Raw genomic sequence first — 27,145 nt, 5'->3', positions numbered from 1 at the left:
TATGCGATATTCTTTGCACCTCTGTGAGAGCATATTTAAGACAAGGGAAAAAAAAATCTGCTGGGGAACAGCAGATGGGAGAGAGAGAGGAGGGAGAAACAGCCTTGCAGGCGCAAGTGAAGAAGTCAGTGAAGAAGGAGGGGGAAAGGTGCTCCAGGTTCCAGAGCTGATGTTCCCCTGCAGTGAGGCCCATGGTGAAGCAGGCTGTCCCCCTGCAGCCCATGGAGTACCACAGTGGAGCAGGGTTCCATGCTGCAGCCCATGGAGGAGACCACGCAGGAGCAAGTGACCTGGAAGGAGCTGCTGCCCATGGGGGACCCAGGCTGGAGCAGTTTGCTCCTGAGGGATGGACCCCCATGGTATGGACCCATATTTAGAGCAGTTCTTGAAGAGCTGCTGCCTGTGGGAAGCCCACGCAGGATCAGTTTGGGAAGGACTGCATCCCTTGGGAGGGACCCCATGTTGGAGCAGGGGAAGAGAGTGACTGAGAAGGAGCAGCGGAGACAAAGTGTTACAGAGTGACCTCAACCCCCATTCCACCATTCCCCTGTGCCGCTTGGGGGGAGGAGGTGGAAGAGGGTGGATGGGGGGAAGGCATTTTTGGTTTCTTTCCTTTGTTTCTCACTTCTCTACCTTGTTAGTAATAGGCAATAAATCTTACTGTCTCCCTACTCTGAGTCTGTTTTGCCCATCACGATAATTGTTGAGCGATCTCCCCGTCCTTATCTCAACCCTTGAGCCCTTTTCATTGTATTTTCTCCCCGTTCCTCCTTGAGGAGGGAGAGTGAGAGAGCGGCCATGGTGGAACTTGGCTGCCCACTCAAGTAAAACCTCCACAGCAATACATCTACACATCTTTTAAATACTTCCAGAGATGGTGACTCAACCACTTCCCTTGGCAGCCTGTTCCAATGCCTCACAACTCTTTCAGTGAAGAAATTTTTCCTAATATCTAGTTTAAACCTACCCTGGTGCAACTTTAGGCCATTGCCTCTTGTCCTATCTCTTGTTGCTTGGGAGAAAAGACTGATCCCCACCTCACTACAACCTCCTTTGAGGTAATTGTAGAATGCAATAAGGTGTCCCCCGAGCCTCCTTTTCTCTATGCTAAATAACCCCAGATCCCTCAGCTACTCCTCATGTCTTGTTCTCTACACCATTCACCAGCTTCGTTGCCCTTCTTTGGACACACTCCAGAACCTCGATGTCCTTCTTGTAGCAAGGGGCCAAAAACAGAACACAGTATTCAAGGTGTGGCCTCACCAGAGTCAAGTACAAAGGGACAATCACTTCCCTAGACCTGCTGGCCACACTGCTTCTTATACAAGCCAGGATGCTGTTGGCCTTCTTGGTCACCTAAGCACACTGCTGGATCATATTCAGCCAGCTATCAACAAATATCCCCAGGTCCTTTTCCTCCAAGCAGCTTTCCAGCCACTCTTCCCCCAGCCTGTAGCATTGCATAGGGTTGTTGTGCCCCAAGTGCAGGACCTGGCACTTAGCCTCGTTGAACCTCATACAGTTGGCCTCAGCCCATCTATCCACATTCCTCTGCAGAGCCCTCCTACCTTTAAGCAAATCAACACTCACCTCTAACTTGGTGTCATCTGCAAACTTACTGAGGGTGCACTCGATCCCCTCATCCAGCTCAATGATGAAGATATTGAAGATAACTGGCCCCAATACTGAGCCCTGGGGGACATCACTAGTGACCGACCTCCAGCTGGATTTAACTCCATTCACCATGACTCTTTGAGCTCGGCCACCCAGACATCTTTTAAACCCAGCAAAGCATACACCCATCCAGGCCTTGAGCAGCCAGCTTCTTCAGAAGAATGCTGTTGGAAATGGTGTCAAAAGCCTTACTGAAGACTAAGTAGACCACATCCACAGCCTTTCCCTTGCCCTCTAAACCTGTCACCTTATCGTAGAAGGAGTTGAGGTTCATCAAGCAGGACCTGCCTTTGATAAACCCATGCTGACTGGGCCTGATCACCTGGTTGCCATCTAAGTATTGTGTGATGGCACTCAAGATGATCTGCTCCATAAACTTCCTGGCACCGAGGTCAGACTGACAGGCCTGTAGTTCCCCAGGTCCTCCTTCTGGCTGTTGTGGTTTAACCCGGCTGGCAGCTAAACACCACACAGCCATTCGCTCACCCTCCCCCCTCCCTCTCTGGGATGGGGGAGAGAAACGGGAAAGTGAAGCCGGTGAGTTGAGATAAAGACAGTTTATTAAGACAGGAATATAATAATAACAATAATAATAATAATAGTGATAATGATAATAGTATTAATAATAATAATGTGTAAGAAAACAAGTGATGCACAATGCAATTGCTCACCACCCGCTGACCGATGCCCAGCCTATCCCCGAGCAGCCGGCCCCCCACCCCGGCCAGCCACCCCTATATATTGTTTAGCATGACGTCAGATGGTATGGAATACCCCTTTGGCCAGTTTGGGTCAGCTGTCCTGGGTCTGTCCCCTCCCAGCTCCTGCTGCACCCCCAGCCTGCTCGCTGGCAGGACAGAGCGAGAAGCCGAAAAGTCCTTGGCCTGGTGTAAACACTGCTCTGCAACAATTAAAACATCAGCATGTTATCAGCGCTCTTCTCATCCTAATCCAAAACATAGCACCCTACCAGCTACTAGGAGGAAAATTAACTCTGTCCTAACTGGAACCAGGACACTGGCCCTTCTTGTTGATGGGTGTCATATTCGCCATCCCCCATTCATCTTGGACTTCCCCAGATAGCCAGGACTGCTGATAAATTATTGAAAGTGGCTTGCTGAGCACTTCTGCCAGCTCCCTCAGTTCCCTTAGGTGGATCCCATCTGGCCCCGTAGACTTGCATACATCTAAGTGGAGTAGCAGGTTGCTAAACATTTCCTCATGGATTATGAGGGCTTCATTCTGCTCCCCATCCCTGTCTTCCAGCTCAGGGAACTGAGTACTTGGAGAACAACTGGTCTTGCTGCTAAAGACCGAGGCAAAGAAGACATTAAGTACTTCAGCTTTTTCCTCATCTCTTGTCACTATGTTTCCCCCCATATCCAATAAAGGATAGAGATTCTACTTAGTTCTCCTTTTCTTGTTTATATATTCATAGAAACATTTTTTATTGTCTTTAACCAGCAGTAGCCAGATTGAGCTCCAGCTGGGCTTTGGCCCTTCTAATTTTCTCTCTGCACAACCTTACAACATTTTTGTAATCTTCCTGAGTGGCCAGCCCCTTCTTCCAAAGTTCATAAGCCCTCTTTTTTGTCCTGAGTTCTAGACAAAGTTCTCTGTTCAGCCACGGCTGGTCTTCTTCCCCACCAGCTCATCTTTCGTCACATGGGGATGGCCTGCTCCTGCACCTTTAAGATTTCCTTCTTGAAGAGTGTCCAGCCTTCCTGGACTGCCTCCCAAGGGACTCCACCAACCAGTCTCCTGAACTGGCTAAAGTCTGTCTTCCGGAAGTCCAGGGTGGCAGTTCTGCCAACACTCCTCCTTACTTTTCCAGGAATCAAAAACTCTATTATTTTGTGATTGATATGCCCAAGACAGCCTCCAACCTTCACATCACCCTCGAGTCCTTCTCTGTTCACAAGCAAAAGGTCCAGCGGGGCACCTTCCTTAGTTGGCTCACTCACCAGCTGTGTCAGGAAGTTATCTTCCACACGCTCCAGAAACCTCCTAGACTGTTTCCTCTCCACTGTGTTGTATTTCCAGCAGACATCTGGTAAATTGAAGTCCCACATGAGAACAAGAGCTAGCAATTGTGAGACTTCTCCCAGTTGCTTATAGAATATTTTGTCTGCCTCTTCATCTTGGTTGGGCAGTCTGTAAGACTCCCGCCATGAAATCTGTTTTGTTGGCCTTCCCCTGATTCTTACCCATAAACACTCAACCCTGTTGTCACTATCATTAAGCTCAAGACAATCAAAAGACTCCCTAACATACAGGGCTACTCCACCGTCCCTCCTTCCTATCCTATTCCTTCTGAAGAGTTTATAGCTATCCACTGCAGCACTCCAGTTGTGCAAGTCATGTGTGCCAAAAGGACTGTTGTGGTTTAACGCATCAGGCAGCTACCTCCATCACCTTCCCCATAGAGTTAAGAAACCCTTCTCTTTTTCTGAAGATTGTCTCTTATCCCATTTGCCATCACCTGCCCATCCCATCTAACTTATTCCTAGAGACTAGCTTTAGTTCATGGTAGTATTCACTGTTTGAACACAACTAAAGTACTGAAAACTACGGACACTTGTATGCATATGCAAGTGTTCATGTAAAATTCTGCCAGGGTAGTCATTGACTAGCACACATAGCAGAAGGCTTGAAAAGCATCTGAGTGTTTTCACTACAAAGACGTGGACAAATAAATACCATTGAGTGCATAACAGTTAGTTTCAGTGCTGTGATGCTCTTTACACTCCTTTAGGTAATAATGCCAACATTCAGTTAATAGCTCATGTTACTGGAGCTAAGGAGGGTTTGTGAATGCACTCAGCATTTAGGCATTCTTTTTGAAGTGCTGGCCATTATTCTCTCTGTTCATACAAATTGTTACACTGTACTCAATTGAAAAATCCATGCTATTACTCATAAAATCTTTTCAGTTCCCTTTGACTTGTACAATTAGACTTCTGTTTTCAAAGCATGCTTGCCAATTCCCAGGAATTTTCATCAGAAGTTTCAGCCAACTTGTTCAAAAACTATTTCAAATTAGAAAATTTCTTTAAAGAAATATTAGAAAATTCACAATTATAAAATGTCTAGAAAGTTAGGCATCTAAATATTAACTGTAGATGTAATGATAAATAGAATTTAAGAAAAAGTGACAGAGAAACATAGTCTATGAAAGATTTATTTCTGTTAATGAATAACAAAAAAAAAAAAAAAAAGAGCAGCAGCCCAAACACATATAAAACCACACCAGGAACAAAAAAGAAACATAAATTGTAAAACATGAAACTACTATGTTGAGATAGAGAAAGGAGAAGAGAGGGGGTAGAGGGGAGGGAGTAGAGGGGGAGAAAGATGGGTGCTCACCTGAATGGCAACTAAAATCTTTTTGCATGTCTCGTAGCTCACACTTGGACAGGCATCATGTAGGTATTGATGCTCTTATGATATCTTCCTCTTCATCTTCTTGTTCTTCTGATGGCTCAACCACTTAGGAGTAGCTTTCCTTGTCTTCTTCCTCCCCAGTCTGAGTAGGAGTTCCTCTGCTTTCTAAATGACCTGACCTTCTCATCCACTGTTTCATCTTGTATACAGGGGTAACTAACACTGCCACAGTTTGTTTCCCTGGCCCAACCTTGGGGCCTGTCACACAGGTTTGGGGTAGCTGCAGGGTCTGTCACAGAGGTTAGAATGGCTGCAGGGCCTATCACAGGGTTTGGAGCAGCCACATGCATATCTTGAAATACGCTCTCACAGAGATCCAAACAACATCGCTTATTGGCTCAGCTCTGGCCAGTGGCGGGTCCTTTTGGAGATGGCTGAAAGTGGCCCTTATCTAACATGGGGCAGCTTCTGTATTCTTCTCACAGAAGCCACCCCTGCAGCTCCCTCCCCCCCGCTACCAAAATTTTGCCACGTAAACCCACATCCTCCAGGCCTGGGTCATAATTTAAACATAAAAAGTTTCTAAACTTCCTTCTGTCTAAATAAACATAGTAAAGGTTTGGCCTATCTGTTCATGAAACATTTCAGATTTGGCTCTATTATTTTATCAGGGAGAAAACCATATGTCCTAACTCAGTATCAGTCTCACTCTCGATCTCTCTCTTTTTTGTTTTTGTTGTTTCCCCCTAACTGAAAATACTTATTTTAATTGGCATTAAATTATTTTTCCCCAAGTCGGGTCTGTTTTGCCCAGGATGGTAATTGGTAAATGATCTCCCTGTCTTTACCTCAACCCACTAGCTTTCTCATTCTTGTTTTTCCTATTTTGTTCCCCTCAGTCCACTGAGGCAGGGTAATAATTTTGACTGTTAGCCAAGGTTAACCAACCACACTGCCTCTTGGTGCTGCTGTCCGTCTCTCAGCCTCTATCAGTTTCTCGCTATCGGTCTCTGGGTCTCAGTTGGTGCCTCTCTCTCATGGCCTATCAGCCTCTCTTAGTCTTGGTGGCGCTCTCTCATAGCCCCCTGTCAGTCTTCGTGTTTCTCTCTCAGCATACTGGTGCCCCACCCCCAAGAGCCTCTGCCTCTCATGGTCTTCTCTTGCATGGTCTCTCTCACACAGTCCCATCCCCCTGCCCACCAGCCTTCCTTTCTCATCACCCCTCTCTCCATTTCTCCCTCTCCCCCCAACCCAACTCATGCTCTCTCCATTAGCCTCTCTTGGGTTCTCAGGCTCAGTTTTTCCCTGTGCCCCTCATGCATGCCCCCACCCCCTTTCATGTCTCACTCTTTCTTGGTGTCTCTCTGCCCATCTTTCTTAGTTCCTCAGCCACACTTTCAGCAGCACCCCCGGCATCTCTCATGAAAGTGCTCTCTTTGCATCTTTCAGTGTCTTGGGTTGCCTCAGTCTTTCTATCGGCCTCTCTTAGTCTTGGTGGCACAATCTCATAGCCCCTCTGTCAGTCTTCATGTTTCTCTCTCAGCATTCTCTCTCATCCTCACCTCCATCCCTGGTAAGGTGATGGAACAACTTATCCTTGACATTGTCTCCAGACATATCAGTGATAAAAGGGTCATTAGTCAACGTGGCTTCACCAAGGGGAAGTCGTGCTTGACCAACCTGATAGCCTTTTATGAAGACATAACCGGGTGGATAGATGATGGAAAGGCAGTGGACGTGGTGTATCTTGATTTCAGTAAAGCCTTTGACACCGTCTCCCACAGCATCCTCACAGCTAAACTGAGGAAGTGTGGTCTGGATGATCAGGTAGTGAGGTGGACTGTAAACCAGCTGAAGGGAAGAAGCCAGAGACTTGTGGTTAATGGGACGGAGTCGAGTTGGAGGCCTGTATCTAGTGGAGTACCTCAGGGGTTCGTACTGGGACCAGTACTGTTCAATATATTCATCAGTGACTTGGATGAGGGAATGGAGGGCGCTGTCAGCAAGTTTGATGATGACACTAAACTGGGAGGAGTGGCTGACACGCTGGAAGGCTGTGCTGCCAGCCAGCGGGACCTTGACAGGCTGGAGAATTGGGTGGGGAGAAACTTAATGAAATGTAACAAGGGCAAGTGTAGAGTCCTGCATCTGGGCAAGAACAACCCCAGGCACCAGTATAAGTTGGGGACTGCCCTGCTGGAGAGCAGCATAGGGGAAAGGGACCTGGGGGTCCTGGTGGACAGCGGGATGACCATGAGCCAGCACTGTGCCCTTGTGGCCAAGAAGGCCAATGGCATCCTGGGATGTATTAGAAGGGGTGTGGTTACTAGGTCGAGAGAGGTTCCCCTCCCCTTCTACTCTGCCCTAATGAGACCACATCTAGAATATTGCATCCAGTTCTGGGCCCCTCAGTTCAAGAAGGACAGGGAACTGCTTGAGACAGTCCAGCGCAGAGCCACGAGGATGATTAAGGGAGTGGAGCATCTCCCTTATGAGGAAAGGCTGAGGGAGCTGGGTCTCTTTAGCTTGGAGAAGAGGAGACTGAGGGGTGACCTTATTAAAGTTTATAAATATGTAAAGGGTGAGTGTCAGGAGGACGGAACCAGGCTCTTCTCAGTGACATCTAAAGATAAGACAAGGGGCAATGGGTGCAAGCTGGAACATAGGAGGTTCTGCTTAAATGTGAGACGAAGCTTTTTTACGGTGAGGGTGACAGAACACTGGAACAGGCTGCCCAGGGGGATTGTGGAGTCTCCTTCTCTGGAGACCTTCAAAACTGTTGTGAGGTTGCAGTACATCACGATGCAGGACATCGATGACATCATTGTGTGGGGTGACAGCAGAGGAAGTTTTCGAGAAAGGGAAGAAAATAGTCCAAATCCTTCTGAAGGCCGGTTTTGCCATAAAACAAAATAAAGTCAAAGGACCTGCACGAGAGATCCAGTTTTTAGGAATAAAACGGCAAGATGGACGTCGTCAAATGCCAACGGATGTGATCAACAAAATAACAGCTATGTCTCCACCAACTAGCAAAAAAGAAACACAAACTTTCCTAGGTGTCGTGGGGTTTTGGAGAATGCACATTCCAAATTACAGTCTGTAAATCCACTCTATCAAGTAACCCATAAGAAGTACGATTTCAAATGGGGCCCCAAGCAACAACAAACCATTGAACAAATTAAATGGGAGATAGTTCATGCAGTAGCCCTTGGGCCAGTGCAAACAGGACCAGATGTAAAGAATGTGCTCTACACTGCAGCTGGGGAGAATGGCCCCACCTGGAGCCTCTGGCAGAAAGAACCTGGGGAAACTCGAGGTCGACCCCTGGGGTTTTGGAGTCGGGGATACAGAGGATCTGAGGCCCGCTACACTCCAACCAAAAAAGAGATATTGGCAGCATATGAAGGAGTTCGATCTGCTTCGGAAGTGGTTGGTACTGAAGAACAACTCTAACTGGCACCCCGACTGTTGGGACTGGGCTGGATGTTGTGGTGGTTTTACTCGGGTGGGAAGCCAAGCTCCACCACAGGCACTCTCTCACTCCCCCTCCTCAAAGGGAAAGGGGGAGAAAATACAGTGAAAAGGACTCAAGGGTTGAGAAAAGGATGGGGAGATTGCTCAACCCTTATCGTGATGGGCAAAACAGACTCAGAGTAGGGAGGTAGTAAGATTTGCTATATTTAACTATACTCTCACAGAGGCGCAAACAACACTGCTTATTCGCCCGGCTCTGACCAGCAGCGGGGCCCTTATCTAACATGGGGCAGCTTCTGGATTCTTCTCGCAGTAGCCATCCCTATGGCCCTTTGCTACCAAAACCTTGTCACATAAACCCACTACAGATGTTCAAAGGAACACATCATGCAACTGATGCTACATGGAGTAAGTGGGTTGCACTGATTACACAGCGGACTCGAGTAGGACACTCCAGTCGCCCAGGAATCTTGGAAGTGACTGTGGATTGGCCAGAAGGCAAATATTTTGGGATATCACTGGAGGAGGAGGTGGCCCGTGCAGAAGAAGCCCCACTGTGTAACAATCTACCAGAAAATGAGAAGAAATATGCCCTTTTCACTGTTGGGTCCTGTTGTATTGTGGGAAAGCATCATGGCACCCCAGAAAGAATTGAGTCAGACAATGGGACTCATTTCCAAAACAACCTTAGAGTCACTTGGGCCAAAGAACATGGTATTGAGTGGGTGTATCACATCCCCTATCATGCACCAGCCTCCGGGAAAATCGAGCGGTACAATGGATTGTTAAAGACTACACTGAAGGCAATGGGTGCTGGGGCATTCAAAATTTGTGATATATATTTGGCAAAGGCCACCTGGTTAGTCAACACTAGGGGATCCGCCAACCGAGTTGGACCTACCCAATCAAATTTAAGTACAATAATGTCCCTTTAGTGCATGTAAGAAACATGCTGGGTAAGACAGTCTGGGCTACTCCTGCCTTGGGAAAAGGCAAACCCATTCGTGGGATTGCTTTTGCTCAGGGACCTGGATGCACTTGGTGGGTAATGCAAAAGAATGGGGAGGTCCGGTGTGTACCTCAAGGGGATTTAATACTGGGTGAGAATAGCCCATGAGTTGTATTGTATTATGTTAATTATTATATAATACTGCATGTCATCGCTACTATGATTGCTGTATGTCAGTGTTCTATTAATGGTATCACAGTAACAGCCTCGCAAATAATGACAAATGAATTTTTATGTAACTGAGCAAGCACAGCAGTGTGATGGAACCAGAACGGGCTTCAGCATGCGACAGTCCAACATCACACACCATCTTGACCTTTTTAATGAGCTATTCCACGTTGGTGAGCACCAGGTCCAGTAATGCTTCTCCTCTGGTTGGCTTGTCTAATACCTGGTCCAGGAAGTTATCCTCAAAGCACTCTAGTAATCTCCTGGATTGCTTACAGCCTGCTGTGTAGTTTTCCCAGCAGACATAAGGGTGGTTGAAGTCCCCCATCAGGGTGAGAGCGTGCAAGCATGATGCTTCTTGTAGGTGAAGCAAGAATGCCTCATCCACAGGCTCCCCTTGATCAGGTGGCTTGTAGTAGACCCCAACCACAGGCTGTCCTTTATTGGTGTGGTCCTTAACTTTCACACACAAATTCTGTCACTACAGGGTCAAAAAAGTTGCCAAATCTGCCCAGTCATATTCAGGAAATAGTATGAAAATATAGAAAGAGAAATCTTTCACATACAAATGACAATAAAATAAATGTTAGGGAAGATATTCTGTTCTGGGCTCATCTTTTCTTTACAGTTTGCAAGCTGCAACACACACTAAAAATAGCAAGGGAAGATGAGCTAGTGAGTGCAGAACAGACCTATAAATTAGAAGCCCTGGACCTTCTCAATTTCCTTTGTAGTTCCAAGGTCAATGTAGCACCCAGTATTTCACTTTTTTTTTTTTTCATATGTGAATTGGGGGTTACAGCTCTAATAAACGCATAATGGAAAAAAATTTAATAAAGTCTTTGAGGCGGCCATAAAAATAACAGTAAATGACAGCGAACCTGTTTTCTAGTTTAGATAATGAAGTGTGCCCAAACATTGCTACCATTAAATCATATTTTCAATCAGCAAGTGTATTGACAAATTGTATTAATCAGATCATCGAATTTGATCAAAGGCTATTAAATACAAAAATGCCTCTTTGGGCTTTGGAAGATCCTCAGTCATAAAAACTAGGACTGGGACACAGGATCACTAAGTGCTTGACTCTCGTATTCTTTGGGTACCTGCTATTAGCCAGCTGTCTGTCCCAGAATGCTTATTCTTATGCTTTTACTTATAATGATCTTCTGAAGGGATGAAAGGCACGGACTCCTGATGGCTCTTGAACAGGAGACATTTATTGCCCTTTCTCACTACTACATATACTTTCCCCGTAGCCCCATGTGCTGTCCACGTGCCTGAATCTGTCATACAATTGGTTAGAGACCCTCAGACGCGCGCCTCGAGCCAGCCAGCAATTGGCCACTGCCCAAAGCTCATCTTTAACACTGTAGCCAAGTTACTTTATCTCAACCTTGCTCAAGTTTTTGTTTCTACAGCTTGTTTCCTCATTATCTCTAGTTCAGGGATGTGTGAAACAGTGCAAAGCCACCTGCGAATTCCTTTCCCACAGTTCCCCCTTTTTTATTTTCAACCAACCAAACGCTTTCTACAGATTTTTCTAAGCACTGCAGACATTGCAATAAGCAAGCAACAGAGTGAGAATCACAAGAAGAATTACGATTGTAAAGTAGCGTGCCTACTAGAATCTACATCAGTCAACAAGCCACTAAGCGCTAGGGATGTTGCTTCCCAGCGATGCTGCGTCTCACTCGCACAGCACACTCACACAATCACGTAAAGAGGCCTCTTGCACTTCTCATTCATACCACAAGAAAATATCACTGAAAATAATTTATCCGCGGCTTCAGGAGGTCCTTGTCTACTCCTGTGGTGAGTGGCTGAGAGGGGAGACCCCTCCGAGGAAAATGCTCGGGGTGCACCTAGGGGCGTCCGCTCCACAGTCGATCCCACAGCCGAGCAGAGCGGCTCCTGGCGCAAGGAATGATGCTATTATAGTTTTGTATAATTACACCAAAGAGATGCATTGCGATAAGGAGCGAGTGTGGCGTTGACGATTTGTTTCATGGTTTGGCTTTTGTCCCCTTAATTGAACCTTATACATGCTGTTGCTGTTACACTTCCCAGGATATCTAATTCCTGTGGCTCTAGGGGCGCTTGCGTTAAGTAGAGAGTCCAATCTTTGTTATCTGCCGGGTTCCCCACCAGACATATCGTAAACGGGTCGTTAGCAGTAGCCAGGGACAGGCACATCGCTTCTTGTCCTGTCATGTTGGCGAGGGTGACCCAGATGTTGCGGCGTGGTTGGATGGAGACCCAGGGCTGGCAATAACCGACGACAGCGGCAATTGTGAGGAGGAGGCCAACCATGGCCTTACTCCCCTTGCTGGTACCCATCTTGGTCTGTGACCTGTGGAGACACAAGCATACCCTCGACCCCAAGTTATTAGAGGCTGGGGTCCCTCCCAAAGACCTGTATTTTTTGCCATTACTAAGGCCTGCTCTGATTGTGGCACCTGTGACAGCACGGAATTCATATTTTTGTAATGTTTTATTATGGGCGGTACCTCTTCGTGAGGAAATGGTAATGATAGGTGATTCATTACGTAAAGTGCCTTTCCCAACCTGTTCTGTGGTGTTTCCTGGGTGTCTCCCCCTTTGTGTTTATTTAGCAGTGTTTTCAAGGTGCGATGTGTGCGCTCAACAATGGCTTGACCCGTGGGGGAATGAGGAATGCCTGTGATGTGTCGGTTACCCCAAATTTGAAAAAAGGTTTGAAGGGAGTGACTACCATAGGCGGGGACATTGTCGGGTTTTATTTCCTTTGGGATGCCTAGTGCTGCGAAAGCGACACAGAAGTGAGCCTGGACATGGCAGCTAGTTTCACCCGCTGCGGCTGTCACCCAAATAGCATGAGAGAAAGTGTCTACCAATACGTGAACATATTTCAAGCGACCAAATTCTGGAATATGCGTTACGTCGGTCTGCCATAACTATAAGGACCATAGACCTCTAGGGTTTACCGTTAAAGACGGGGTCGAAACATGTTGTTGACAGTCAGGACATGTTTGGATGATCAATTTGGCATCAGTGATCGATATAACGAATTGTTTCGCCAAGACTTTGGCGGATTGATGGAAAAAAGCATGGGATAACCGTGCTTGCTCCAGCACCTTAGGCACCAGGGCAGTCAGGGTCATATTAGTTAGCTGGTCAGCGCGTGCATTACCCTCTGAAAAAATACTGGGTAACATGGTGTGGCTCTGCATGTGAATAATACAATATGGGTGCACTCGCTGCTCTACCAAAAATAACAGCTCTTTAAATTTTAGAAACAGGTTTTCCTTTGGGATATATCTCAAATGTGCCCTCTCAACGCGACACGTGAGCGACACCTACAGCATATTGCGAATCCGATACAATATTCAAAGGTACTGTTTTTTTTCCTCTTTTTTCCCCTTTTTCTTATTTTTCTCTTTTTTCCTTTTTTTCCTTTTTTCTCTTTTTTCTTTTTTTTCATTTTTTTTCTTTTTTCTCTTTTTTTGTTTGGTTTTTTTTTTTTCTGTCTGCAATGTCCTCGATCACTGCATTGATTCGTTGCAAATCATGCAGTAATCTCCATTTCCCGCTCTTCTTCTTGATGACAAACACTGGTGAATTCCATGGGCTGTTTGTCGGAACAATATGTCCTTGTTGGAGTTGTTCTTGAACCAACTCCTGCAGACTACTGCTCGGAAAACAATCAGTTGAGCAATTCTAGTTCCCTTTGGTATTGACAATGGTGGAGACGGTGTCCAAGCCATAGCTTGGATTTGTCCATTATAATCGGCATCAATTATCCCTGGCAAAACAAACAATCCGGTCAAAGTTGTACTTGATCGTCCTAGCAGCAATACACTACAGTCATTCCCGATTGGTCCTTTGATGTTCAATGGAATTTTATGAACGCGAGTATCCCACAAAGTGGCGTCTGTTACTGTGGAGACATTGTCCTGGTTCCTACGTGGACATGAGAAAATGGGATGGAAAATCTACTGCGACCCTAGAGGCACGGGTACGTGAATTGCAAAGGAAAACAATTGGGAAAAAGGAGTTCTCTGAAATGTTTGCTGCTCCAACTTCCAGCAGGCAGTCCTTTAAACACAGAAATGAAGATTCTGACCAGGACTAGAGGGGCCCTGCCTCCAGCCAGGGGGAGGAAAGGGACAATCGAGTTTATTGGACTGTGTGGATTCGATGGCCTGGCACGTCAGACGCACAGAAGTATAAGGCTTTAGTAGACACCGGTGCACAATGTACTCTAATGCCATCAAGCTATAAAGGGCCAGAGCCCATCTGTATTTATGGTGTGACGGGGGGATCCCAGCAGTTAACTGTATTGGAGGCTGAAGTGAGTCTAACCGGTAATGAGTGGCAAAAGCACCGTATTGTGACTGGCCCAGATGCTCTGTGCATCCTTGGCATAGACTGTCTCAGGAGGGGATATTTCAAGGACCCAAAAGGGTTCCGCTGGGCTTTTGGCATAGCTGCCTTGGAGACAGAGGACATTAAACAGTTGTCTACCTTGCCTGGTCTCTCAGAGGACCCTTCTGTTGTGGGGTTGCTGAGGGTTGACAAGCCTTTGAACAAATTAAGCAGGAAATAGTTCATGCAGTAGCCCTCGGGCCAGTCCGAACAGGACCAGATGTAAAGAACGTGCTCTACACCGCAGCCGGGGAGAATGGTCCCACCTGGAGCCTCTGGCAGAAAGAACCTGTGGAAACTCGAGGTCGACCCCTGGGGTTTTGGAGTCGGGGATACAGAGGATCTGAAGCCCGCTATACTCCAACTGAAATGGAGACATTGGCAGCATATGAAGGAGTTCGATCTGCTTCGGAAGTGGTCGGTACTGAAGCGCAGCTCCTCCTGGCACCCCGACTGCCGGTACTAGGCTGGATGTTCAAAGGAAGGGTCCCCTCTACACATCATGCAACTGATGCTACATGGAGCAAGTGGGTTGCACTGATTACTCAGCGGGCTCGAATAGGAAACCCCAGTCGCCCAGGAATCTTGGAGGTGATTATGGACTGGCCAGAAGGCAAATACTTTGGGATATCATCAGAGGAGGAGGGGGTTCGTGCTGAAGAAGCCCCACTGTACAACAAGCTACCGGAAAATGAGAAGAAATATGCCTTGTTCACTGACGGGTCCTGTCGTATTGTGGGAAAGCATCGGAGATGGAAAGCTGCTGTATGGAGTCCTACACGACGAGTTGCAGAAGCTGCTGAGGGAGAAGGTGAATCGAGTCAGTTTGCAGAAGTGAAAGCCATTCAGCTGGCTTTAGATATTGCTGAACGAGAAAAGTGGCCAGTTCTCTCTCTCTATACTGATTCATGGATGGTAGCAAATGCCCTGTGGGGGTGGTTACAGCAATGGAAGCAGAACAACTGGCAGCGCAGGGGCAAGCCCATCTGGGCTGTGGCATTGTGGCAAGATATTGCTGCCCGGGTAGAGAACCTGGTTGTAAAGGTACGCCATGTAGATGCTCATGTGCCCAAGAATCGGGCTACTGAAGAACATCAAAACAACCAGCAGGTGGATCAGGCTGCTAAGATTGAAGTGGCTCAGGTGGACCTGGACTGGCAACATAAAGGTGAATTATTTATAGCCCGATGGGCCCATGACACCTCAGGCCATCAAGGTAGAGATGCAACCTACAGATGGGCTCGTGATCGAGGGGTGGACCTGACCATGGACACTATAGCACAGGTTATTCATGACTGTGAAACATGTGCTGCAATCAAGCAAGCCAAACGGTCAAAACCTCTTTGGTATGGAGGACGATGGCTGAAATATAAATATGGAGAGGCCTGGCAGATTGATTACATCACACTCCCTCAAACCCGCAACGGCAAGCGCCACGTACTTACAATGGTGGAAGCAACCACCGGATGGCTGGAAACATATCCTGTGCCCCATGCCACCGCCCGGAACACTATCCTGGGCCTTGAAAAGCAAGTCCTATGGCGACATGGCACCCCAGAGAGAATTGAGTCAGACAACGGGACTCATTTCCGAAACAACCTTATAGACACTTGGGCCAAAGAACATGGTATTGAGTGGGTGTATCACATCCCCTATCATGCACCAGCCTCTGGAAAAGTTGAACGATACAATGGACTGTTGAAGACTACACTGAAAGCAATGGGTGCTGGGACATTCAAAAATTGGGATACACATTTGGCAAAGGCCACCTGGTTAGTCAATACCAGGGTGTTATAAGTGAGACCATACAAATTTCTTGGTCTATCAGAAATATTTTATTAATTAAGTAAGCAGGCACAAGCAAAACAGCGCCGGGCGGCTGGGGAGTCTCCGCTCCACCACAGCACGCAACTTTCCCTTTTCAGTGTCGCCGTTTTATAGCATCCAAGTTTCAGCTTGTCAGGACTTGTTGAACCTTCTGAAGCTGCGCAGTTCGTTGTTGGGGGTCGTTGTTTTTCTTTCAATGATCATGCGTTGTGCTCGTGTTCAAGGGGGAGGGTAGTGAAGCGGGAAACAGTATTTCACAGAGTCTTTGTTTTACCAAGGATGTTTATCCAACACCCCCTCCCCACTATCTACTTGCTTAGTCTTCCCCCTTAACAAGGTCGTAAATTGCAAAACCTTATCTTCTCAGCAGATTCTCTGAATTCCTTTTAAAGACAATGAACAAACACCCGCTAATTTATCACAATCCCTCCTTTTTCTTTTTCTAACATATTTTGTTCATTGATGAATTTTTGAAGCACTTGTTTGCTCAATATTAAAGTTTCTGCGTCATCCTCCTCCTGTTCAAGAGATTCATATTTCGCACGCACAAGCATAAGGTGAGCTGCCTCTAATCGTTTTTTTTTCTGATATAGATTGCTTGATACGGGCCAAATCCTCATCTACAGCAATGCGTAGAGAGGTAAATTCTTGGCTTTCTTTTACCAGAGAGGTAATTACAGTTCTGGCTCCTGCAGCCCCCAGAATCATCAGAGTGGCTAAAGTAACAGCCGTAATAGGCTCTCTCTTCCTTAAGTGTTTTTTTTGCAGTGTTCCTCACTTCCTTAACTGTTTTTTTTGCCATAGCATGTTGGATGTACATATACTCCTCAGAATGGTAAAGAATCCTAGGTATAATTACTACCTGTACACAAAAATCATGAGACGAGTTGAACAATTTCAAAGCTAAGCATGGAGTTACCCCCAGAGACGAACATACCCATCTGGTGTTATCTGCTGGTATTAACCATTTTTCTTTGTCTAATTGTGTAACATTTTCTGTAATATTGCATAGATGGAACTTCTCACCAGGGACCGTGCCTACGCACCTGCCATTCCCAGTTACTTCCGTTAACGTTATTCCTACATCCCTTCCCCAATTGCATTGTGGGGGATCGGTTTCGTTTGAACGGGTGGTTTCTCCCAGATCCCCCAATGGTGTCGTAATATGAGGGCCTTATATCAAGACATAACCAGCAAGGTCTAGGCACGTCTGTATTTGGTTGATTCAACAACTGATAACTAGCATTCATGATTCTCCATATGTTATTCCCGGTAACCCCTTCATTTCTAATCCCGTACTCCGGGTTTACTGATTTATTAGCAACCTCCAGTGGTTTAGGGCTATTAGGAGTTAGCATTCTAAAAGCTTGTAGGCTGAATCCTCAAAACACTCCCCGACAGTTTCTGATTTGGTCCCACCCGTTGGGGACTCTTAGTCTCTTCCTTCTTTATATTGATGATGCCTCCCCTATCAGTCCCCCAGCAGTAGTTATCTGCTGAACAACATGGTGATCTTCCCATCTAATCAGGCTCCATTTAAAAGGTTTGTGAGGGTGCGCAGACCCAGGAACAGTGTAAACAATCGTACCCATTACTATGTATCGCAAAAAAAATGGCTAGGGCCCATTTTCCAGAGTTCTTTACCTGGCCACGTAAGTCCCCACCGTTTCACTCTCTGCCTCGCTTGTCAGTTTGGTTGCAGCAAACTACAAGGTGCAGGTTCTTCTCGGCAGCAGCAGTGTTCTTCAGGGGAGTTTCTCAGGTAACCGCGACCTTTTTCTGATCAAACAGGGTCCCCTCTCCTCCTTTTTTTTTTTTTTTACGATACATAGACAGTTAGACCATACTTATTGAGTTCGTTTCAACGTGAGCTTTAAGTCATCAGGGCCTGCGACCGCTTCCCATTTGCTTTTCTGGATCGGTCCTTTCACGCGACTGGCATGCGTTCACCCCTTCTCAGCCATCCGGATAGCCGTCTCTGTGATAAGTAAAACAACATAGGGGCCTCCCCACCGTGGTGTTAAAGACGTTTCTTTCCATGTCTTAATTAGAACCCTATCTCCAGGTTGTATCCTATGGATTGCTATATCTAGCCACCAAGCCTTTCGCTTGCAACTCCCTCCGTCGGTTCATAAGCTGTATTAAATAAGGTTTTAATTGGATATCCTGTACCTGGGGGTGATCAGATGGCATCTCTAAATCATAAGGCATACCATACACCCTTTCAAAAGGTGAGATTCCGACATCGGCTCGGGGCTATGTCCGGATATTCAATAGTGCAAGCGGTAAACATTTCACCCAGGAGGATTTAGTCTCTATCATAAGCTTTGTTAGTTGCTTTTTAATTTCACCATTCATTCGTTCTACCTTTCCCGAACTCTGAGGATGCCAGGGAATGTGATATTCCCATTTAATTCCCAGAGCCTTCATCGTGTCTTGGGATACCTTTGACACAAAGTGTGGGCCTCGATCAGAGTCAATTGCTTCTATTACCCTGTATCTGGGTATGATGCTTTCTAATAATATCTTTACCACGGTTTGAGCTGTGGCCCTTGCCATAGGGAATGCTTCAACAAAGTTTGTGAGGTGGTCTACAATAACTAATAAGTATCTATATCGCCCCGTTTTTGGAAGTTCAGTAAAATCTAATTGAATCTTTGCAAAAGGTCGATGTGCCAATTCTCGTCCTCCTCCCGGGACCCTTTTTCTCATGTGTTGAGCATTTACCTTCCGACAAGTTATGCAATCATTTACGATCCTCTTTGCTATATTATAAATCCCTATACACATATAATATGTGGCAAATTGATCCACCAATGCCTGAGTACCCCAGTGCGTCTGTTCATGAAATCTCCGTAGCACCCTCATAGCTACTGATTTTGGTAACACTTCCCGTCCATCAGGCAGTACCCATTTCCCTTTATCTTTTTTTTTTTTTTTTGAACCCCCATTTGTGTCATCTTGTCTTCTTCTGTAATAGTAAGAGTAAGGGGAGGGGAATGGGTCCATTCGACCACAGGGAGTTATTCGGCCCGCACTTGTAGCAGTTTTTTATAAGGCGGGCTTTCTTCCTCAGAACAATTGCATTCAATCCCATCAACTCCCCATTCACTCCAGCAATCATAACATGGAAATTCCTTTAAGTCTTTCCCACAGTATTAAGTATTATATTAAGCATTATTATATATTATTATATTATTAATTATTATATTAATTACTATATATTAAGTATAAGTATTAAGTATTTCCCACAGTCTGGGCAATCTTCCCTCGTTCTTATAATTCTTATACTCATTAATGCTGCCCTTTTTGCATCCTGATCTCCTAGATTATTACCCCTAACCTGAGGAGTGAGGCCTTTTTTATGCTCTTTTATATGTACTACGGCAATTTCTTTGGGCTCTCTGATAGCTTGTAAAACCTGGGTAATCAATTCCTGATGTATTAAACCCTTTCCTTGTGAATTGATGAGCCCCCTTTCTTCCCATATTTTACCAAATGTATGTACTACCCCATAAGCATATTTTGAATCTGTATATATTGTACCGCTTTTATTTTTCAACAATTTTAGGGCCCGCAATATGGCATATAGCTCGCAAGCTTGGGCGGACCAGCTAGGACTCAAAGGTCCAGATTCCACTATCTCAAATGTTTTCCCGTTTACTAACGCGTATCCTGATTTTTGCTTTCCCTCGAATACTCTCGAGGAACCATCCACATATATCTGTTCACGTATGGGTAATTCCACTTCCTCTAGATCAGGTCTCAATTTCGTTTGCTCTTCTATATTTCGGAGGCAATCATGTCCTAAGGACTCATTTGGTTCCCCATAAAGAAATTGAGCAGGGTTCTGTAGGGAGGTTGTTCCTAATGTTAATTTTGGAGAGGAAATCAAAATTCCTTCATATTTTAATAATCTGGCGTCAGTGATCCATTTCTCTGCCTCCTGTTGCAGTACCCCGCATATATTGTGTAGAGATATTACTTTGATTTCCCCCGCAAAAGTGATCTTCTGTGCTTCTTCCACTAACAAGGCAGCAGCTACCACTACCTGCAAACAGTTTGGCCAACCCCGGCTAACCGGATCCAATAATTTAGACAAATAGGCCACAGGTTTTTTTTTTACTCCCTGCCCGTTCTTGGGCCAGCACTCCGTATGCCGTGCCTTCTGCGCTGTTCACAAAAAAAAAAAAAAAAACAGCCTCCTTAAATCTGGTAAGCTTAACACTGGGGGGGGGCGTACTAGTTCCTCCTTTAACTTGTTCAGTCGTTCCTCATCTTCTTTTGTCCATTTGAGTAATCCATCCTTATTCAGCTTGTTATATAAAAATTTAACCTTTCCACTATAATCTTCTATCCATTGTCTACAGTATCCGGTCAACCCTAACAGTTGCCGTACCTGCCTTTTAGTTCGTGGGGACACTAAAGCCAATATTCCACTGATTCTGCCTGGGTCTAACTTCTTAGTCCCCTTACTTAACTGGTGACCCAGGTACTTTATCTCTTGCTCCACAATTTGTAATTTTGCCCCTCCTTTTTCTTTTAAAGGGTACAGAGGGTACAGATTAACTCGATTCTCTGAGCCAATCCAAAGGCTTGCATATTAGCTCTCCTCTAAACAAAAAGGTTCCTTTGCATTTACATAAATGTTTAAGGCTTGGCAAACCCAGTCTTCAAACGACCCAAATATGGGCCAATAATTTGCCTACCTCCCCAAACTTCAACACAATAATGAATCATTTTTACTTTATCCTTTCCCCGCCTAAAAGGGGAATCACTCCAATTCTTAATCATTAACCCCAGTGGACTATCTGGGGGAATAGGGGGCAACCTAGCACTAGGCATTACCCCACCCATGGGACCAGAAGGCTTACTCTTCTTCTGTCCCATCTTCCGGAGTGCCTTCACACACACACAGAGCCGCTTCCCCCTGGTCGTGGCCCAGTCCCTCGCAGGATGTGGGAACCGCACTACTGAGGGGTCCGCACTCACTTCGTCCGCAATTGGACGTCTCACACAGACGCACTCCGGGATCACCAACCCCAACCGAACGGATCACCGGCCTATACTTACCCACCCCGTGGGTCTTCGTTCGGTCTTCGTGCACAAAGATTGCTTGGGGTTACCGGTTTTATTTGCTTGTGCCTAATTTTGAGTTCGTCGGTGAAGGGCTCGAGCGGGATTTCCCGTTCCCGGGGCCGCCGAAATCGGCGGGGCGCCTCCCCTAGAGGGATTCCCAGTCAATCCGCCTTATCCGAGTCACGGCACCAAATTGTTATAAGTGAGACCATACAAATTTCTTGGTCTATCAGAAATATTTTATTAATTAAGTAAGCAGGCACAAGCAAAACAGCGCCGGGCGGCTGGGGAGTCTCCGCTCCACCACAGCACGCAACTTTCCCTTTTCAGTGTCGCCGTTTTATAGCATCCAAGTTTCAGCTTGTCAGGACTTGTTGAACCTTCTGAAGCTGCGCAGTTCGTTGTTGGGGGTCGTTGTTTTTCTTTCAATGATCATGCGTTGTGCTCGTGTTCAAGGGGGAGGGTAGTGAAGCGGGAAACAGTATTTCACAGAGTCTTTGTTTTACCAAGGATGTTTATCCAACACCCCCTCCCCACTATCTACTTGCTTAGTCTTCCCCCTTAACAAGGTCGTAAATTGCAAAACCTTATCTTCTCAGCAGATTCTCTGAATTCCTTTTAAAGACAATGAACAAACACCCGCTAATTTATCACAAGGGGATCTGCCAACCGAGTTGGACCTGCCCAATCAAACCTGTTACGCACTGTAGAAGGGGATAAAGTTCCTGTAGTGCACGTAAGAAACATGCTGGGTAAAACAGTCTGGGCTACTCCTGCCTCAGGAAAAGGCAAACCCATTCGTGGGATTGCTTTTGCTCAGGGACCTGGATGCACGTGGTGGGTAATGCAAAAGAATGGGGAAGTCCGGTGTGTACCTCAAGGGGATTTGATACTGGGTGAGAATAGCCCATGAGTTGAATTGTAGTATGTTAATTATTATATAATAATGTATGTCATCACTACCATGATTGCTATATATCATAGATGAAAATGGTGATTAATTAGAATGTATTGGAAAGAGCGTAACCTGAGCATGACATAAATGGTATGGAATAAGGGGTGGATATCTGTCCTGGTTCCAGTTAGGACAGAGTTAAGTAGCTCATAGTAGCTGGTAGGGTGCTATGTTTTGGATTAGGATGAGAAGAGCGCTGATAACATGCTGATGTTTTAATTGTTGCAGAGCAGTGTTTACACCAGGCCAAGGACTTTTCGGCTTCTCGCTCTGTCCTGCCAGCGAGCAGGCTGGGGGTGCAGCAGGAGCTGGGAGGGGACAGACCCAGGACAGCTGACCCAAACTGGCCAAAGGGGTATTCCATACCATCTGACATCATGCTAAACAATATATAGGGGTGGCTGGCCGGGGTGGGGGGGCCGGCTGCTCGGGAATAGGCTGGGCATCGGTCAGCGGGTGGTGAGCAATTGCATTGTGCATCACTTGTTTTCTTACACATTATTATTGTTAATACTATTATCATTATCACTATTATTATTATTGTTGTTATTATTATATTCCTGTCTTAATAAACTGTCTTTATCTCAACTCACCGGCTTCACTTTCCCGTTTCTCTCCCCCATCCCAGAGAGGGAAGGGGGAGGGTGAGCGAACGGCTGTGTGGTGTTTAGCTGCCAGCCGGGTTAAACCACAACAGACATCCACTCCGGCACTCCCTCTGGTTCTTACGGAGAGGGTGTCCACGGTGGTAACCGTGGCAGCGGGGCTGCAGCGCGGAACCCTGCTCCACCGTGGTACTCCATGGGCTGCAGGAGGACAGTCTGCTTCACCATGGTCCTCCCCACAGGCCGCAGGGGACTTCTACTGTGGCGCCTGGAGCACCTCTTCCCCTCCTTCTTCACTGACCTTGGCGCCTGCAAGGCTGTTTCTCACTCCTCTCACTCTCCCAGCTGCTGTGAAGCGCAGCGTGTTCTTTTTTCTCTTTTTTTTTTTTGTTTTGTTTTGTTTTCCTGTCTTAAATATGCTCTCACAGAGGTGTTAGCGTAGCAACCACATAACCACCAAGTGATTATATGAAGGTGCTTTATTCAGCGCTGGAAGCCGGGGCAGGTGCCCAAATCTGGCTTCAAGTCCCGTTACTTCCCAGCCGTTATTTATACATACAATATTGCGTCAGGTATACATATTCATTACAGGTTGCAACATCAGCCTCGCTTTTCATTCTAATTAGCTCCCCTCCCCTTTGCACATGCGTGGCGCACTCTGGTGGTCGTCCAGGTGGTCGTCCAGATGAAGTAAGGAGTCTTCCTCTCCGCTAAACTCTTTCACCTTTCTCACTCGACGCATGCTCCCTCCGCTCCTTGGTTCTGCTTCAACTCATTTCATCATCTCCAGGCCCTTATCCAAGGTCAGGTTGTACCTATTCCCTCCCAGGGTTCCCCTTCAACGATTCCTTTAAATGTTCAATGTACTCCCTAGGTTTCCAGTATACATAGATTACTTGATAATGTAAGTACATTTAATAATATTTAATTATACCGTATGATCCATCACCTGAGAAACATTAATAGAACATCCATTCGATTCTCCCCAACACTAACATTTCCCCCCTTTGAAAATACTTCACTCATACCAAGAGCAAGTATTTTCATTACTATTAAAACATAATTATATACATCCTGTTTACCGGTAACATGCATATTCGGGTTCGGTTCAGGAGACTCATAAGGTTTTCCATACATGATTTCATAGGGACTTACTGACATCCCACTTCTTGGCTTTATTCTAATTCTTAGCAAAGCTATCGGTAAGGCCTGTGGCCACTGTATCTTAGCCTCCTGACAGATTTTGCTTAATTGTCCTTTTAAAGTTTGGTTCATCCTCTCTACTTGACCACTAGATTGAGGCCTCCATGGGGTATGTAAGTTCCAGGTAATTCCTAGTAACCTACTAACCTCTTTAACCACATTGGCAATGAAATGTGGTCCCCTGTCTGAAGAAATACCCAATGGTACACCAAATCTAGGGACTATTTCCCGTAGTAACCATTTTACCGTTTCTTTAGCTTGGTTGGTTCGACAGGGAAGGGCCTCTGGCCATCCTGAAAAAGTATCAACCCCTACCAATAGGTATTTATAACCTCTTGCTTTAGGCAGTTCCACGAAATCTATTTGCCAGTAATCTCCAGGCTCTATTCCAGCTCTAGTTCTCCCCATCTCAGCATGTTTCCTTGCTACCGGGTTATTCTTTAAGCAAAGCTCACATTTTGACATTACTGACTTTGCCATTGTTAACATGTGTACCGAGATGACACCTCATTTCAAATAGGTCACCATTGCTCCTGCACCCCAGTGACATTCATTATGTTTTATTTGTAAGATTTCTCGCATTACTATAGGAGGCACTATAAGTTGTCCTGTCGCAGTCACATACCATCCGTCAGGATTCTTCTGGGCCTTCATCAAATTTGCAAGTCTCTCGTCTTCTGCTGAATACTTTGGGTCTTTAGGTAATTTAAAACAAGAGAGGCCTACCTTCGATGGAATTAGAGCCATTGCTTTCCATACTTCACGCGCAACCTTCCGGGCCGTCAAATCTGCCAATCTGTTACCTTCTGCAATCTCTGACATCCCTCCTTGATGGGCTTTACAATGCATTATGGCCACCTGTTGGGGTTTCTGTACAGCTGTTATTAATTTCAATATTTCTTCCTGATATTTTATATTAGTCCCTTGTGAGGATAGCATTCCCCTTTCTTTCCATAATGCCCCATGTACGTGGACTACCCCGAATGCATATTTTGAATCTGTCCAAATATTCACATTCTTACCCTCGCTTAGTTCCAGGGCTCGTGTCAGGGCAACTATTTCTGCTCGTTGGGCTGAAGTCCCCGGAGGTAGGGAATTTGCCTCAATCACTACCTTTGATGTTGTTACCGCGTATCCTGCATAACGAGTCCCATTTTCCACAAAGCTGCTTCCATCCGTGAAAAGTTCCCAATCCGGTCTCTCCAGAGGCTGATCTTTTAAGTCTGTTCTGCTGGCATAGGTATGTTCGATGATCTCCACGCAATCATGACTGAGGTCTCCTTCCTCCGCAGTTGTTCCTAGAAACACTGCTGGGTTCAATAGGTTAGTAGTTCTTAAGATTCATTCGGCTGGGCGATAGCCAATGGCCCCCCTTTTGCCTGTATTAAAAGGACTGTGGCTGCCATGGCCCTTAAACACGAGGGCCATCCGGCGCTTACCGCATCCAATTGTTTAGAAAAATACCCCACAGGTCTTTTCCAGCTCCCAAGTCGCTGGGTCAGTACTCCTAATGCCAATCGTTGTCTCTCATGCACAAACAGCTGAAAGTCCTTTAATAAGTCCGGCAAGCCCAAGGCAGGCGCCTTTATCAGGGCTTCTTTTAATTTCTTAAAGGCCTCTTGTTGTGGCTTCCCAGGTAAATGTACAGGCCTTTTGGGTTTCATAGAGGGGCTTTGCTATGAGTCCATAGTCCCCAGTAGACCCACAGTCTACACCACCCGGCCATACCTAGGAAAGCCCGTAGTTCGTGCAGATTTCGCGGCTCGGGGATTTCACAAATAGCTTGTATTCGGTTAACTCCCAATTTTCTTTGTCCTTGAGAAATTTCACATCCCAAATAAATTACTGTTGTGCACGCGATTTGTGCCTTTTGTTTAGAAACCTTGTACCCATTTAGTTCCAATTGATTCAAAATATCAATAGTTACCTGAATACATTCTGACTCTCCTTCGGTAGCTATTAATATATCGTCCGCATATTGTAGCAGCAAGTATCGGTCCTTTGGTACCTGAATCTGTTCTTGGTTAATCCAGTCTTCTATTTCTTTAGCTAGTTGACTGCCGAAGAGGGTCGGGCTATTCTTGAATCCTTGAGGCAATCTTGTCCAGGTCAGTTGCATCTTTCGTCCGTTCCGTGGACTTTCCCATTCAAAAGCAAAAAGTTTTCTACTATCCTTGTCAATGGGTATGCAGAAGAAGGCATCTTTTAAATCAATTACAGTAAACCACTTATATTTTTTCTTTTACAGATGTTAACAATGTATTAGGATTAGCCACCACTGGGTGAATATCTTTTGTTATTTCGTTTATTGCCCTAAGGTCCTGCACTAGCCTGTATTCCCCATTAGGTTTCTTTACTGGGAAAATTGGAGTATTATATTCAGATTTGCATTCCTCCAGAATGTGGTAGCTAAGAAATTTATCTATAATCTTTACTATTCCTAGCCTAGCTTCTAGCTTCAATGGGTACTGTTTAATCCGTACCGGTCGTGCCCCTTCCTTAAGTTCAATTTTTACTGGCTGGGCTACTTTTGATTTTCCAGGCACGTCCGTTTCCCAAATTGCAGGCATTACTGCATTTTCTACCTCTTTTGGGATATGAGGAACAGCCTTCTCTTTAATCATTAATATTTGTCCCACTTTTGATTCCGGGATTCTCATAATCAATTCTCCATCTTCAAACATTATAGTTTAGTTAGCAAATCCTGTCCCAAAAGAGGAATAGGGCATTCTGGTACATATAAAAATTCATGCGTAATTTCTTTACCTCCAAACTGTAAATCAAGGGGTTGTAAGAACGGCCGTATTTCCTCCTTCCCGGTGGCACCTACAATAGTAGTTTTCCTTTCCCCTATCTTACCACTTAATCTATTGAGTACTGAATATGTGGCCCCTGTATCAATCAAAAATTTTACTTCCTTATTTCCTATTTGAATTTTTACCAAGGGCTCTTTAGTTTCTTTTAATCTCTCTAGAAGGCGGAAGGTGATTCCGCTTTTTCTTGCCTGACATTATACAATTTTGACCAATTTATGGTCCGGGGCATGGCATTCTGTACCCCGACTTGTACCCAATCTTGATATCTCTTCAGCCTCCTTATTCCATCCCCTGTGTTATAATCCCATTGGGGATCCTCAGTGGGGAAGTTTTGATCTAGATTTCCAAGCACTAATGCATTTCATATATCTTCTCGGGCTCTCTCTCTGGCTGCCCGTAATACCATGTCCTTTTCTGTTGAATCCATCAAAGTATCCAGGATCACCTGGAGATCATCCCAATCGGGATTTTGGGTTTTAATTATCATTTTCATTATCCTAGCTACTTTATCTGGGTTTTCCCTGTAGGTGCCGGCTGCTTGCTT

At 45.7% G+C, this 27,145-nt stretch overlaps 1 long non-coding RNA gene across 1 annotated transcript; it reads right to left on the bottom strand.

Moving 5' to 3' along the window:
* Nucleotides 1–17,717: 17,717 nt before the first annotated feature.
* On the bottom strand, nt 17,718–21,670 carry LOC310888887. The gene is made up of 2 exons (XR_014576234.1): nt 21,017–21,670; nt 17,718–17,921 (listed from the first exon to the last, which is right to left on the bottom strand). It is a non-coding gene; the product is annotated as an uncharacterized lncRNA (long non-coding RNA).
* Nucleotides 21,671–27,145: the final 5,475 nt, after the last annotated feature.

The sequence above is a fragment of the Anser anser genome (assembly GCF_964211835.1).
Source record: "Anser anser genome assembly, contig: SUPER_W_unloc_2, whole genome shotgun sequence".
In the NCBI taxonomy this organism is placed as follows: Eukaryota; Metazoa; Chordata; class Aves; order Anseriformes; family Anatidae; genus Anser; species Anser anser.
The sequence above is the reverse complement of the archived record's forward strand: the minus strand, read 5'-3'. Positions and strand labels throughout refer to the sequence as shown.